The sequence below is a fragment of the Symsagittifera roscoffensis genome, chromosome 8 (assembly GCF_963678635.1).
Source record: "Symsagittifera roscoffensis chromosome 8, txSymRosc1.1, whole genome shotgun sequence".
Classification (NCBI taxonomy): Eukaryota; Metazoa; Xenacoelomorpha; order Acoela; family Convolutidae; genus Symsagittifera; species Symsagittifera roscoffensis.
This window is the reverse complement of record NC_087069.1, coordinates 3,424,858-3,442,548: the sequence shown is the minus strand read 5'-3', so window position 1 is coordinate 3,442,548 and position 17,691 is coordinate 3,424,858.

Here is a 17,691-nt window from a genome sequence, read left to right as displayed (position 1 = left end):
ATTTTACTCTTTTTTCAGGAAATTCTTGTTTAGATGGGCTATTTCCCCTTTCGAATAAAAATACAATTAGGTTGTGATAAACTTGTACTTATCCTCCGGGCGGGATTACTTTGTGGTTGTATGAAAAATGGAAGTATCGAGTTATCATTGAAATTTTTGTAGTAATCTATCATTTTTTGTATTGTGGAACTGTTAATGGTTAATTTTCTATATGTCTTTTTGGTTGATTCCAATTATATAAGCGTATTGGTTTGTTGAAGTACAACTTTTTTATTCTACGTTTTTCTTTATTTGACAATGGTGTTGTAGCTTCTGAGTCAGAAAAATATATTGGGTTATTCTTATTAATTGAACCTTTCAAATCTTGAAGTTCCTGTAATGTGTTTTTTCTGCCTATGAGACTGCGTTTCGTCTTTTTGAAAGTATTTGTTTGATAATTTGCTTTTGATTTGTTTTAATTGTCTTTTTCGTGTTTGTCTTTTTGATCTAATATATCCTATTGTTTGTCTGTCCGGTGTGATTACAAGATCGCACCTCTCGTTTTTAATGAAACAATTAAGTAATATGATTGTTTGCTTACTGCCTAGATTACCTCTTGACATAAGGCTTACGATCGGAGCAATATTTGGGGGTTAGAATTTTTATCTTCCTAAACTAGTGTTCTTACGGTTTTTGTAAGGTTATCCTATCTTGGGGCATAGATTGTGCGGTTGACGGGTTGGAGAGAGAGTATATCCTTTCGTGAAAATGATTTTCTTTGTTCTCGTGACTAGGTTTTAATTCATGATTGACTTACCTAATCTTACTTAGGGGTTGTGATTTGCGATCAAGGGTTGGAGAGTAGTAAATCAATCCGCAAGGCTCAGTATAATTCGAACAGAGTAGACTGTTCGATACTATTTAATGACTTACTTATTACTTAGGGTTTTAGCCTGGGTCATCTAAAAGGAAGAGCTCAAGTGAAGGATGAGTGAGCGAAGTTCTTCACTGTTTATTTCATTTAAAATGGTTAGTTTGTTTTAAAAAATGTCTATTAGTCCTGGGTTGTTTATAAGGGTTAGAGAATGAATCGACGTTTGAGATCCTTAAACACTTTTAAAATTATGGGAGGGGGAGAACAAAATTGATCTGATTTAATCCAAGGTAACCCTTGATGATCAGACTTAAAATAAAACTAACTTAAATAAAAATAAAGATCCAAGGCAAACCTTGATGATATGTTTATGAAATAAAATGAATTATGGAAAAGCAATGAAAGGCCTTGATAAGTTTTTATGTAAAAATTTCAGTTTAAGAAAACTTAATATTTGGATGATATTAGTATTTTGAGATTATGCTGTTATGTTTTAGTTGATGAAGCTGAGATGAAAAAAAAATATATATATGCGTGTTACTTAATGAAACTAACAATGAAATTTAATACTAATAAGTTTTGAATTTTTTCAATTAAATATTTATTGAAAAGTTTTGATTTACTGCAGATTTTGGAGGAACGACTTGTGTTATTTTCATCAGTCGTTATTGTTTAAATACTAGGTTTAGCACCAAATGAGTTGTTGAAGAATTAATCTTTAAATTATTTTCATGTCAATAAATGAAAATCTAAAATTGCTGCACAAGGAATTCTAAATACAAAAACTCGCTCCGGTTTTCGTCGTACTATCATCTACTAGATTGGTCCGTTTTCTGATCGTTGTTCACGCCTTGATATTGCTCTTCTTGCAAAACCTGGTGTTTTTTGTATTGTTTGGCAAATTGGCGTAGATTTATTGAGACGTAGAGCCATTTCTATTAAATTGTCAATTCCATCCAACACGTCGCACCAGATGAGTTATGACCTTCGGCCTGTTCTCGTAAAGTAAATTCAGATAAGATACACCGTCTGTTCGTCACGCTATATTATTTTCGGCCGGATTGATTCGTGCAATTTTTTAGTCTAATACCAATCTTAATCTTACTCTTTTATCTCCTAGTCTCAAAAGATCGTGTGTGTACTGGTTTTCGCGAGTTAGTTATTGGAATTTATCCAAAAGGAGAATAACTGTTTTCTAAGGTTTATTCAAATTTTTCTGGTGCTAAAACTACAAGTAGTTTCAGCACTTGCAAATAAGTGTCAAATTTAGAGATGGAATATGATCGGTTACTTAGTAATGTTTTAAAGAGATAGTTTTATCACTAAGACATTTGGTTTATTTATTTTAGTTTAGAACTGGTTCCACTTCTTTTGTTCTTTCATTTCATTTGATCTTTCCTACTCAATATTAACATGCCTAAAGACTTGTCTGGAATCCAAGAAAATGCAGACACAAACTGTGCGCCTTTCCAGTGCACAGTTTGGCCTCGTATTATCCTGCATAGAACAAACAATTTTGCTGCTCTAGCTAATTGCACAATAAAAACACCTTTTACATGATTATTCTTACTGTTGCATCTGTCCTTCAGTTTTGTCAGCAAATCGACCGAAATCGGATATGTTTCGACTGTGTTTGACCCAAGTTTCGACCTTCTCGACCCAAATTATGGGTATGCTTCGACTGTGCTCAACTTATGTTTCGACTCTTTCGACAGAAATCGGGTATGTTTTGTCTTTGTGCTCGACTTGCAATTGCTTCTCGACCGCGTAATTTCAGTCACAAAATTGCACGTGCTTTAGTTTCAAAGTCGAAACATGATTCGAGCACCTCGACTCCGGTGTGGGTCAATCAACAACCAACCGAGTTTGTTCCAGGCTTTATTACGTCTTCTTGAGTGTGTTGGCTCTGTAATTGGGGCTCAACGCGAACCCCATTATGGAACCGACACATTCAAGAGATTTCATTTAAGTGAAAGACTTCATCTAACTCAAAACACTAATAAAACAATTTTACAATTGTGAAACTAGCTTTTCACACGTCCAGAAAACACCGGATAATTCTACGACTAGCATTTTTTCAAAGTGTGAAGTTCATTGACTAGCATTTATGTGTTATATGGTATTGCGACTAGTCCTATAGACAAGTACCATAGCGTTTCTCATGCAGTGATGATTTAATTTATCCGAACTAAACGGAAAAAAAATATTGATATACAGAACGCTTTTTCTCACATCGAGTTCACATAAGACAAAAACGAGGAGGAAGAAAAAAATTGTTGTGAAGTTCAGAAAAGTTAGTAATTTAATTTGCAAAATTTGAGCCCAAATTTTCACACAAATATAGTCAATCAAAAATTATTCCGAGAGTATTGGTTCAATTGCTTACGAAACATACATATCAAAGTGAGCCTCTTACATATCCCAACAAAATATTTTAAAAAATGATAACCATCTCACTATTATATAATTAAATACATTTTTTTGGTTGCCTAAATGCCAACTTAGATAAACTTAAAACTGCTGATTTAAAAATCATTTATGGATGGTTTGCGACAATGTTTTGGTGATCATACAAAAAAAAACTGTTAAGCTTTATAAGTGGCTCATTTTGTTGAGCAAACCGATACGCTGAGCGATAAAAATCCCACAGATAAACTGTTTTTACAGATTCGCCATTCTGTTTTAAATTCATATATAAATGTAACAACAAAATGTAGTTTCTTGCATACGGATAAATAATTTTTTTCTAAAAAAAAAGTTTGTAGAATGCGGATTGTTTTGTGGCAGACTTTAGTTCTATCATTCTTTACAAAAATATATAAAAAGTTCTGTGACACACAAAACGCATAATCTGATTTCTTTTCTTTTTGTGAGGAACGAATATGCCTGGTCAATTTGAAGACAAAAAAGTCAATTTTTTCAAAAATTTTTTTTCTCTAACTTGCAAGCTCTTAAAAAATGCATATAATTAAAGGTTCGCCTTATTGCTAAAAAAAACAGCTATTCATAAAAGTTTCAAAGCATGAAACTGTATGACTAACACTTACTTTTTCTCAAAAAAATCATATATTTTTTTATTGTTGGTTTTTGTCTCCGAAATCAAGTTTGTTACCAAAACAGTTGGGTTATCAATTTTGAAAAACCTCAGATTTAGTTACAAAAACTTCTTGCTGATGTCCCAAGTTAGCCAAAGCTTCATATCGTACAAAATGATTATATGAAAAACTTCTAATTATGTAATTCCATTGAATTCCTAGGTACAGGAAATTGTATTGAATCTTTATGATAAAAAATTTTCTGTATAAGAAACTTTTATTCAAAGCATTTTTCTATACATCGAAAGTTTTTCTTTTTAATTTTAGTTTTGAATATTTTTGGGTGGTGTTCGTAAATTAACATAAGTGAGAAATACCTTGGTTTGCTCAAAGCTAGAGTCACTGAAAGTTTTTCAACCGTTTTTGTACACAAAAGTTACAAACTTTTAAATGTCGGTAAAACGTTTCAATTATGGTTTTTTAAATTTGAAGTTTAAATTAATAGGGCATTGATCAAGGAATACATGAACTTGACATTGAAAATAAAAAAAAACGTTTTAGGAATATGTGAATAATCAACAAAAAAAAATCTGGCATTTGTGTATCCAGGACTACGTTATTCTTAAAAAATAAATTCCGCGTGCAAAAAAAAGTATTTGAAAGTTTTTTTTTCAGGCTTATAATTCGATATTTTTTGGGAAAAATCAAATTATACATTTAACTAAATATATATTTAATATACATATAAATTATATATAGACAACCATTTTTTCATAGTTCGAAGTTTCATGGCTAACGGTTTCTTATTGCCTCCGTTTGAAAAACTGTATGACTGGCTGGATTTATGGAATTGTATGACGCTTGTTTCCGGTGTATCGAAATGTATGGTAAGCGAGTTTGGTGTATAGAGTCAACCTGGATACAAGAACACTAGTCATTTTTTCATAGTTTTTATTTCATTGGCTTTGTTTGTGAAACTGTATGAATAGTATGATGGATGGAATTGTGTTATTAATATTCGAGTTGTATGGAATTGTCTGCTAAGCGTTTTCAGTGTGTGGAGGTCATCCCGGGTTAGAATAAAACTAGTAATACCTTCACATTTCGAAATTGTATGATTAGCAATTTGTCCTTGGCTTCATTTGTGAAATTGTATGAATGTCACAATGCATGTAAGAGTATGGTAAGCATTGTTGGTTTATGATATTATATGCTAGGCTTTATTGTTGTTTGAACTGAATTGGAAGCCTTTTTGGTGTATGGAGATCATTCCGACGCGGAAAATATTTGGTGTATGAAACTGTATGTTAAGCCATTTTGGTGCATGAAATTGTCTGCTAAGCATTTTTGGAGTATGGTGGTCATTCTTTCATATTTGGAAATTGTATGACTGCCATTTTTTTTCATTGGCTTCATTTGGAAATTTAAATGACTAGCATGATTTATGGATTTGTATGATAAACATTTTTGTTGTTTGGATTTCATGCCAAGCATTTATGGTGAATGGAGGTCAACCCGGGGTATGAAAAGACACTGTAATTCGAATCTGTATGACTAGCGTTTTTTTTCATTGAGTTCATTTGTAAAATTGTTTCACTATCATGATGTATGGAACTGTACAATAAATTTTTTTGTTGATTGAATTTCATGCTAAGCATTTTTGGTGTGTGGAGGTCAACCCGGGTTAGAAGAACACTAGTCATACCTCCACGTTTCGAAATTGTATGACTAGCGTTTTCTTCTTGGCTGCATTTGTGAAATCGTATGACTGTCATGATGCATGTAAATGTATGATGAACATTGTTGGTGTAGAAGAACACTAGTTATAGTTTCCTTGTTCGAAATTGTATGACAAACGTTTTTTATTGGTTTTGTTTATGAAATTGTAAGAACAGCATGATGCATGGTTTTGTGTGATAAATGTTTGAGTTGTATGTAATTGTCTGCTGAGAGTTTTTGGTGTATGGAGGTCATCCCGGGGTACAAGAGCATATGTCATACTTTCTTAATTCGAAATTGTGTGACTAGCTTTTTTTCATTGGCTTCAGTTGTAAAATTTGGTGATTAGCATGATGTATGAAAATGTATAAAAAGCAGTTTTGAAATAAAGCAGGAGAATAAACAGGGTTAAAAAACACTAGTCAAACTTTTATAGTTTGAAATTGTTTGGCTAGCGTTTTTTTCATTGGTTCTATTTGCAAATATTTATGAATAGTACAATGCATGGAAATGTGTGATACATTTTTGAGTTGTATGGAATTGTCCGCTAGGTGGTTTTGGTGTATGAAGGTCAACCTTGTGAAGATAAAGAAGGTCAAACTTTCATAGTTCGAAATTGTTGGACAAACATTTTTTCATTAGCTTCATTTGTGAAATTGTAAAACAAGCATGATGCATTTAAGTGTGCGATAAAAATGTGAGTCGTATGGAATTGTCTCTCAAGTCTTTTGGTGTATGAAGGTCAGCCTTCTGTAGAAAAAGAAGCTCCAACTTTCATAGTTCGAAATTGTTGGACAAACATTTTTTCATTAGCTTCATATGTGAAATTGTAAGACAAGCATGATGCATTTAAGTGTGCGATAAAAATGTGAGTCGTATGGAATTGTTTCTTAAGTGTTTTGGTGTATGGAGGTGAGCCCGGTGTAGAAGAACACTAGTCATACTTTCATAGTTCGAAATTGTATGACAAGCGTTTTTTCATTTGCTTCATTTGGGAAATTGAATGAATAGTATGTTGCATGGAATTGCTTGACAAATATTTGAGTTGTATAGAATTGTATGCTAAGTTTTTTTGGTGTATGGAGGTCCACCCGGTGAAGAAGTCATCTTTTCATAGCTCGATCTTATATGAAAACCATTTTTTTCATTGGCTTTATTTGTGGAAATGTATGACGAGCATGAGGCATGTAATTATGTGATAAAAAAATGAGTCTTGTGGAATTGTCAGCTAAGTGTTTTTGGTGTATGGAGGTCAGCCCAGTGTAGAAGAACACTAGCCATACTTTCATAGTTCGAAATTGTATACAAGCCTTTTTTCATTTGCTTCATTTGGAAAACTGAATGAATAGTATGATGCATGGAATTGCTTGATAAAAATTTGAGTTGTATTGAATTGTATGCTAATTTTTTTGGTGTATGGAGGTCAACCCGGTGTAGAAGTCATCTTTTCATAACTCGACCTTGTATGAACACCTTTTTTTTCATTGGCTTTATTTGTGAAACTGTATGACGAGCATGAGGCATGTAATTATGTGATAAAAAAATGAGTCTTGTGGAATTGTCAGCTAAGTGTTTTTGGTGTATGGAGGTCAGCCCAGTGTAGAAGAACACTAGCCATACTTTCATATTTCGAAATTGTATACCAGCCTTTTTTTCATTTGCTTCATTTGGAACACTGAATGAATAGTATGATGCATGGAGTTGCTTGAGAAAAATTTGAGTTGTATTGAATTGTATGCTAATTTTTTTTGGTGTATGGAGGTCAACCCGGTGTAGAAGTCATCTTTTCATAGCTCGACCTTGTATGAAAACCTTTTTTTTTCATTGGTTTTATTTGTGAAACTGTATGACGAGCATGAGGCATGTAATTATGTGATAAAAAATGAGTCTTGTGGAATTGTCAGCTAAGTGTTTTTGGTGTATGGAGGTCAGCCCAGTGTAGAAGAACACTAGCCATACTTTCATAGTTCGAAATTGTATACAAGCCTTTTTTTCATTTGCTTCATTTGGAAAACTGAATGAATAGTATGATGCATGGAATTGCTTGATAAAAATTTGAGTTGTATTGAATTGTATGCTAATTTTTTTTGGTGTATGGAGGTCAACCCGGTGTAGAAGTCATCTTTTCATAGCTCGACCTTGTATGAAAACCTTTTTTTTTCATTGGCTTTATTGTGAAACTGTATGACTAGCTTGATGCATGGAACTAAGTGTTAAAAACTTGAGTCGTATGGAATTGTCTCCTAGGGTTTTTGGTGAATGCAGGTCAGCCCGGTGTAGAAGAAAACTAGTCATTTTTGCTGATTTCGAAACTGTGTGACAAGTGTTTTTTTCGTTGATTTGTTTGTGAGTTTGTATGACTAGCCTGATGTATGGAATTGTATGATAAGCAATTTTTGTGTCTGGAATTGTGTACTAAGCCTTTTTGGTGCATGGAGATCAACGGTATAGAAGAAAAACTAGTCATACTTTAAAAAATCGAAACTTTATCACAAGCGTTTTTTTACTGGCCCCTTTCGTGAAATTGTATGAATAGCATGATGCATGTAAATGTAAGATAAGTCTCTTAGTTGTATGGAATTGATTATGCTAAGCAGATTTGGGATATGGAGGAGAAAAAGGGGTAGAAGAACACAATTAATGCTATTCCAGTATGGAGTTGTTTGACTAGAGATTTTTTTATTGGCTTGTTTTTGAAATTGTATGACTAGCCTAATGTATGGAATTGTATGATAACCGTTTTTGGTGTATGAAATTATGTGCTAAGCATTTCTGGCGTATGGAAGTCAAAACGGTGTAGAAGAACACTATTCAAACTTTTCTAGTTCGAAGTTATTTGACGAGCAGCATTTTCGGTGTAAAGAGGTCAACCGGTGTAGAAGAACACTAGTCATACTTTAATAGTTCGAATTGATATATTCAGCGTTCTTTTCCTTAGCACCGATGGTGAAAATGTACGAATAGCATGATGCATGGAATTGTAAGATGAAGATTTCAGTTATATGGGTTTGTATGCTATGCAGTTTTTCGATATGGAGGTCAAAGCTGCGTAGAAGTCATCTTTTCATAGCTCGACCTTGTATGAAAACCTTCTTTTTCATTGGCTTTATTGTGAAACTGTATGACTAGCTTGATGCATGGAACTAAGTGTTGAAAACTTGAGTCGTTTGGAATTGTCTCCTAGGGTTTTTGGTGAATGCAGGTCAGCCCGGTGTAGAAGAAAACTAGTCATTTTTGCTGATTTCGAAACTGTGTGACAAGTGTTTTTTTCGTTGATTTGTTTGTGAGTTTGTATGACTAGCCTGATGTATGGAATTGTATGATAAGCAATTTTTGTGTCTGGAATTGTGTACTAAGCCTTTTTGGTGTATGGAGGTCAGCCCAGTGTAGAAGAACACTAGCCATACTTTCATAGTTCGAAATTGTATACAAGCCTTTTTTTCATTTGCTTCATTTGGAAAACTGAATGAATAGTATGATGCATGGAATTGCTTGATAAAAATTTGAGTTGTATTGAATTGTATGCTAATTTTTTTTGGTGTATGGAGGTCAACCCGGTGTAGAAGTCATCTTTTCATAGCTCGACCTTGTATGAAAACCTTTTTTTTTCATTGGCTTTATTGTGAAACTGTATGACTAGCTTGATGCATGGAACTAAGTGTTAAAAACTTGAGTCGTATGGAATTGTCTCCTAGGGTTTTTGGTGAATGCAGGTCAGCCCGGTGTAGAAGAAAACTAGTCATTTTTGCTGATTTCGAAACTGTGTGACAAGTGTTTTTTTCGTTGATTTGTTTGTGAGTTTGTATGACTAGCCTGATGTATGGAATTGTATGATAAGCAATTTTTGTGTCTGGAATTGTGTACTAAGCCTTTTTGGTGCATGGAGATCAACGGTATAGAAGAAAAACTAGTCATACTTTAAAAAATCGAAACTTTATCACAAGCGTTTTTTTACTGGCCCCTTTCGTGAAATTGTATGAATAGCATGATGCATGTAAATGTAAGATAAGTCTCTTAGTTGTATGGAATTGATTATGCTAAGCAGATTTGGGATATGGAGGAGAAAAAGGGGTAGAAGAACACAATTAATGCTATTCCAGTATGGAGTTGTTTGACTAGAGATTTTTTTATTGGCTTGTTTTTGAAATTGTATGACTAGCCTAATGTATGGAATTGTATGATAACCGTTTTTGGTGTATGAAATTATGTGCTAAGCATTTCTGGCGTATGGAAGTCAAAACGGTGTAGAAGAACACTATTCAAACTTTTCTAGTTCGAAGTTATTTGACGAGCAGCATTTTCGGTGTAAAGAGGTCAACCGGTGTAGAAGAACACTAGTCATACTTTAATAGTTCGAATTGATATATTCAGCGTTCTTTTCCTTAGCACCGATGGTGAAAATGTACGAATAGCATGATGCATGGAATTGTAAGATGAAGATTTCAGTTATATGGGTTTGTATGCTATGCAGTTTTTCGATATGGAGGTCAAAGCTGCGTAGAAGTCATCTTTTCATAGCTCGACCTTGTATGAAAACCTTCTTTTTCATTGGCTTTATTGTGAAACTGTATGACTAGCTTGATGCATGGAACTAAGTGTTGAAAACTTGAGTCGTCTGGAATTGTCTCCTAGGGTTTTTGGTGAATGCAGGTCAGCCCGGTGTAGAAGAAAACTAGTCATTTTTGCTGATTTCGAAACTGTGTGACAAGTGTTTTTTTCGTTGATTTGTTTGTGAGTTTGTATGACTAGCCTGATGTATGGAATTGTATGATAAGCAATTTTTGTGTCTGGAATTGTGTACTAAGCCTTTTTGGTGTATGGAGGTCAGCCCAGTGTAGAAGAACACTAGCCATACTTTCATAGTTCGAAATTGTATACAAGCCTTTTTTTCATTTGCTTCATTTGGAAAACTGAATGAATAGTATGATGCATGGAATTGCTTGATAAAAATTTGAGTTGTATTGAATTGTATGCTAATTTTTTTTGGTGTATGGAGGTCAACCCGGTGTAGAAGTCATCTTTTCATAGCTCGACCTTGTATGAAAACCTTTTTTTTTCATTGGCTTTATTGTGAAACTGTATGACTAGCTTGATGCATGGAACTAAGTGTTAAAAACTTGAGTCGTATGGAATTGTCTCCTAGGGTTTTTGGTGAATGCAGGTCAGCCCGGTGTAGAAGAAAACTAGTCATTTTTGCTGATTTCGAAACTGTGTGACAAGTGTTTTTTTCGTTGATTTGTTTGTGAGTTTGTATGACTAGCCTGATGTATGGAATTGTATGATAAGCAATTTTTGTGTCTGGAATTGTGTACTAAGCCTTTTTGGTGCATGGAGATCAACGGTATAGAAGAAAAACTAGTCATACTTTAAAAAATCGAAACTTTATCACAAGCGTTTTTTTACTGGCCCCTTTCGTGAAATTGTATGAATAGCATGATGCATGTAAATGTAAGATAAGTCTCTTAGTTGTATGGAATTGATTATGCTAAGCAGATTTGGGATATGGAGGAGAAAAAGGGGTAGAAGAACACAATTAATGCTATTCCAGTATGGAGTTGTTTGACTAGAGATTTTTTTATTGGCTTGTTTTTGAAATTGTATGACTAGCCTAATGTATGGAATTGTATGATAACCGTTTTTGGTGTATGAAATTATGTGCTAAGCATTTCTGGCGTATGGAAGTCAAAACGGTGTAGAAGAACACTATTCAAATTTTTCTAGTTCGAAGTTATTTGACGAGCAGCATTTTCGGTGTAAAGAGGTCAACCGGTGTAGAAGAACACTAGTCATACTTTAATAGTTCGAATTGATATATTCAGCGTTCTTTTCCTTAGCACCGATGGTGAAAATGTACGAATAGCATGATGCATGGAATTGTAAGATGAAGATTTCAGTTATATGGGTTTGTATGCTATGCAGTTTTTCGATATGGAGGTCAAAGCTGCGTAGAAGTCATCTTTTCATAGCTCGACCTTGTATGAAAACCTTCTTTTTCATTGGCTTTATTGTGAAACTGTATGACTAGCTTGATGCATGGAACTAAGTGTTGAAAACTTGAGTCGTTTGGAATTGTCTCCTAGGGTTTTTGGTGAATGTAGGTCAACCCGGTGTAGAAGAACACTAGTCATTTTTGCTGATTTCGAAACTGTATGACAAGTGTTTTTTTTTTCGTTGCTTTGTTTGCGAGTTTGTATGACTAGCCTAATGTATGGAATTGTATGATAAGCATTTTTCGTGTATGGAATTGTGTACTAAGCCTTTTTGGTGCATGGAGATCAACGGTATAGAAGAAAAACTAGTCATACTTTAAAAAGTCGAAACTTTATCACAAGCGTTTTTTTACTGGCCCCTTTCGTGAAATTGTATGAATGGCATGATGCATGTAAATGTAAGATAAGTCTCTTAGTTGTATGGAATTGATTATGCTAAGCAGATTTGGGATATGGAGGAGAAAAAGGGGTAGAAGAACACTATTAATGCTTTTCCGGTATGGAATTGTTGACTAGAGATTTTTTTATTGGCTTGTTTTTGAAATTGTATGGCTAGCATGATGTATGGAATTGTATGATAACCGTTTTCGGTGTATGAAATTGTGTGCTAAGCATTTCTGGCGTATGGAGGTCAAAACAGTGTAGAAGAACACTATTCTAAGTTATTTGACTAGCAGCATTTTTGGTGTAAAGAGGTCAACCGGTGTTTCTAAGTTATTTGACTAGCAGCATTTTTGGTGTAAAGAGGTCAACCGGTGTAGAAGAACACTAGTCATATTTTAAAAGATCGAAATTAAATGACAACTGTTTTTTTCCTTGGCTATATTTATGAAATTGTAAGACTAGCATGACATATGGAATTGTATTATTGACATTTTCGATGCATGGAATTGTATGCCAAGCATTTTTGGTGTATGGAGGTGAACCAGTGTAGAAGAACACTAGTCAAACTTTAAAAGATCGAATATAAATGACAACTGTTTTTTTTTTCTTTGGCTTTAATTGTAAAATTGTATGACTAGCATTATATATTTTATTGTATAACTGATATTTTCGATAGATGTAATGGTATGTTGAGCAGTTTTGGGATATGGAGGTCAAAAAGGGGTAGTAGTTCACTTGCCATACTTCCATAGTTCAAAATTGTTTGACTAGAGCTTTTTTCTTGGCTTCATACGTGGAATTTGGTGACTAGCATGACGGATGCACTTGTATGATAAACAGTTTCTATGTATGAACTGGTATGCTAAGCAGTGTTAGGATAGTTGTTCAATTGCTTCTTTGGGAAATTGTATGACTATCACGATGCATGGAATTGTGTGATAAACAATTTTTTTGTATGGAATTGTATGCTAAGCATTTTTGGTGCAACGCAGGTAGAAGAACACAATTGATACTTTCACAGTTCGAAATTGTATAGCTAGCATTTTTTCTTTAGCTAAAATTGTTAGCAAACATAAAACTCGGTATTATGAAAGGGGGGGACTGGAGAAGAACCTAAGCATTTTTGTGTATGGAGGTCAACCCGGGGTAGAAGACCACTAATCATACTTTCAAAGTTCCGAATGGTATGACTAGCATTTGTTCATTGGCTTCATTTGTCAAAGTGTTTGATCATCATGATGTATGGAATTGTATGATAAACTTTGATGTTGTATGAAATTCTATTTGAGGCATTTTTGGCGTTCGATGGTGAACTCGGGATTAGAAGAGCAGTAGTCTTATTTTCATAGTTCGAATTGGTATGACTAGCCTTTTTTCATTAACTTCAATCAAAGAATTCTAAAACTAGTTCAGTAATTGGAACTATATTATACTTTTTGTTTCTTGTATGACTTGTATGCTAAGCTTTTTTCGTTTATAGACGTAATACTTTCAAAGTTCAAAAAGGTATGACTAGCATTTCTTCATTGGCTTCATTTGTATGGAAATGTGTGCTAAGCATTTTTGGTGTATGGGCGTCATACTTTTATAGTTCGAAATTGTATCACTAGTGTTTTTCATTGGCTTCATTTGTGAAATTTTATGACTAGCATGATGTATGGATTTGTATGATAATCGATTTTGTCGAATGTAATTGTAGGCTAAATATTTTTGGTGTATGGACGTCAGCATGATGTAGAAGAACACTAGAAATACTTTCATACTTCGAAATTGTATGACTAGCATTTGTTGTTCTGAATTGTTTTCGATGCATTTATGTTGAATGAAAGCCAACCCGGGGACAAAGACTAGTCATGCTTTAATAGTTTAAAATTGTTTGAGTAGCGTTTGATCATTGGCTTTATTTGAAGAATTGTGGAACAGTATGAAATATATGAAAATGTATGGAACTGTATGAAAGTTTTTTCTTGTATTGATATACATGCTAAGCAGTTTTGTTGTATGGACGTAATACTTTGATAGTTCCAAATTGTTTGACTAGCTTTTCTTCAATTGCTCCATTTGTGAAATTGTATGACTATCAGGATGTATTGAATTGTATGATAAACTTTTTTTTGTTTGAAATTGTATGCTAAGCCTTTTTGGCGCAAGGAGGTCAACGCGGGTAGAAAAACACTAGAAATACTTTCATAGTTCGAAATTGTATGACTAACATTTTTTGTTTGGAATTGTATTCGATGCATTTATGTTGAATGGAGGTCAACCCGGGGACGAAGACTAGTCATGCTTTAATAGTCCAACACTGTTTGAGTAGCGTTTGATCATTGGCTTTATTTGAAGAAGTGTGGAACAGTATGAAATGAATGAAATTATATGGAACTGTATGAAAGTTTTTTCTTGTATTAAAATACATGCTTAGCAGTTTTGTTGTATGGACGTAATACTTTCATAGTTCCAAAAACTTTGACTAGCTTTTTTTCAATTGCTTCTTTTGGAAAATGTATGACTATCATGATGCATGGAATTGTGTGATAAACAGGTTTTTTTGTATGGAATTGTATGCTAAGCATTTTTGTGCATGGAGGTCAACGCAGGTAGAAGAACACAATTAATATTTTCACAGTTCGAAATTGTATAGCTAGCATTTTTCTTTGGCTAAAATTGTGAGCAAACATAATTCTCGGTATTTTGAAAGGGGAAAACTGGAGAAGAACCTAAGCATTTTTGTGTATGGAGGTCAACCCGGGGTAGAAGACCACTTGTCATACTTTCAAAGTTCCGAACGGTATGAATAGCGTTTGTTCATTGGCTTTATTTATCAAAATGTTTGATTATGGAATTGTATGATAAATTTTAGTGTTTTTTGAAGTTCTATTCGAGGCATTTTTGGTGTGCGAAGGTGAGCTCGGGATTAGAAGAGTAGTAGTCTTATTTTCATAGCTCCAAATAGTACGACTAGACTTTTTTCATTACCTTCAATCCAGGATTTCTAAAACTAGCTTGATAATTGAACTGTATTATGCTTTTTGTTTCTTGTATGACTTGTATGCTAAGCTTTTTTTGTTTATGGACGTAATACTTTCAAAGTTCAAAAAGGTATGACTAGCATTTCTTCAATTGCTTCATTTGTATGGAAATGTGTGCTAAGCATTTTTGGTGTATGGGCGTCATACTTTTATAGTTCGAAATTGTATGACTAGTGTTTTTCATTGGCTTTATTTGTGAAATTGTATGACTAGCATGATGTATGATTTGAATGATAATCGATTTTGTCAAATGTAATTGTAGGCTAAGTATTTTTGGTGTATGGACGTCAGCATGATGTAGAAGAACACTAGAAATACTTTCATAGTTCGAAATTATACAACTAGCATTTGTTGTTCAAAATTGTATTCGATGCATTTATGTCGAATGGAAGCCAACCCGGGGACGAAGACTAGTCATGCTTTAATAGTCCAAAATAGTTTGAGCAGCGTTTGATCATTGTCTTTATTTGAAGAATTGTGGAACAGTATGAAACATATGAAAACGTATGGAACTATATGAAAGTTTTTTCTTGTATTGAAATACATGCTAAGCAGTTTTGTTGTATGGACATAATACTTTCATAGTTCCAAATTGTTTGATTAGCATTTCTTCAATAGCTTCATTTGTGAAATTGTGTATTGAATTGTATGATAAACTTTTTTTGTTTGGAATTGTATGCTAAGCCTTTTTGGTTTATGTAGGTCAACCCGGGGTAAAAGATCACTAGTCAGACTCTCATAGTTCGAAATTGTATGACTGGCATTTGCTCATTGGCTGCTTTGGTAAAATGGTATGACGATCATGATGTATGGAACTGTATGATTAACATTTTTTTGTATGGAATTGTATGCTAAGCGTTTTTAGTGCATAGAGGTCAACGCAGGAAGAAGAACATAAGTAATACTTTCGCAGTTCAAAATTGTATGGCTAACATTTGTTCTTTGGCTAAATTTTTGAACAAACATAAAACTCGGTGTTTTGAAAGGGTGGAACTGGAAAAGAGCCTAAGCATTTTTGTGTATGGAGGTCAACCCGGGGTAGAACACCACTAGTCATACTTTCAAAGTTCCGAACGGTATGACTAGCATTTGTTCATTGGCTTCATTTGTTAAAATGTCTGATTATCATGATGTATGGAATTGTATGATAAATTTTAGTGTTTTTTGAAGTTCTATTCGAGGCATTTTTGGTGTGCGAAGGTGAGCTCGGGATTAGAAGAGTAGTAGTCTTATTTTCATAGCTCCAAATGGTACGACTAGACTTTTTTCATTACCTTCAATCCAGGAATTCTAAAACTAGCTTGATAATTGGAAGTGTTTTATACTTTTTGTTTCTTGTATGACTTGTATGCTAAGCAATTTTCGTTTATGGACGTAATACTTTCAAAGTTGAAAAATGTGTGACTAGCATTTCTTCATTGGCTTCATTTGTATGGAAACCTGTGCTAAGCGTTTTTGGTGGGTGGACGTCAAACTTTCATAGATCGAAATTCTATAACTAGCATTTTTTTTATGGCTTCGTTTGTAAAATTGGCTCTTTTCCAGTTTCCCATCCCCCTCATAAAATCTCGAAATGAAGCTGTTAAAAAATTGTTCACACTGCGTTTTGCATTTAGAATTTTTTTGAACATTTGTTCACCTGCACACGCTTACGCGTTTTAATGCAGTTTGACATGTAAAGTCGTTCTCGTATAATAAACTTCCGAAAAATCCAAGGAGGGAACTAGAAAAGAGCCGTGAATTTGTCTGAATAGCAAGATGTTTTGATTGAATTGTACGATAAACGTTTTTGGTGATGAAATTGTGTGCTAAGACTTTTGGTGTATGGAGTTCAACTTGCTGAAGAAGACCACTAGCCATACTTTCATAGTTCAAAACTGTATGAATAATTTTTTTTTCATTATTTCTTTCAAGGATTTGTATAACTTGGAATTGTGTGCTAAGCATTGGCTCGTTTACGGTTCCCCCTTTTCGATTTCAAATTTGAAAAGCTTATTTAACATTGTCATAATGCAATGAAATTTGGGGCGGTGAACAAATTGACAACTGTCAACAGAATTGTTCTTCATACTTTAAAGCGTAACATCACGAATTTAACCGTAAAAACATGTAAAACAAACATAAGACTTGGTATTTTGAAAGAAGGAACTACAAAAGAGCCTAAGTAATTTTTTGTATGGTTGTCAACCCGGGGTAGAATACCACTATTCATGCTTTCATAGTTCCAAACGGTATGATTAGCAGTTGTTCATTGGCTTCATTTGTCAAACTGTATGAATATCTTGATATATGGAATTGTATGATAAACTTTATTGTTTTTTGGAATGGTTTTCGATGCAATTTTGGTGTGTGGAAGTGAACCCGAAGTAGAAGACCCCTAGTCATTTTTTCCTGGTTCGAAATTAAATGATTAGCGTTTTTTCATTAGCTTAAATCAAGGAATTGTGAAACTAGCATGATGATTGAAACTGTATGACAAACATTTTTCTTGAATGAAATTGTATGCTTAATATTTTTGGCGTATGGACGTAAAACTTTCATAGTTCGAAATTTCAAGACTAGTATCTCTTCACTGGTTCATTCGTGAAATTGTATGACTAGCATGATGTATTGAATTGTATGATAAACGATTTTTTTGTTAGCAAATACTTTCATGGTTCAAAATTATATGATTAGCGTTTTTT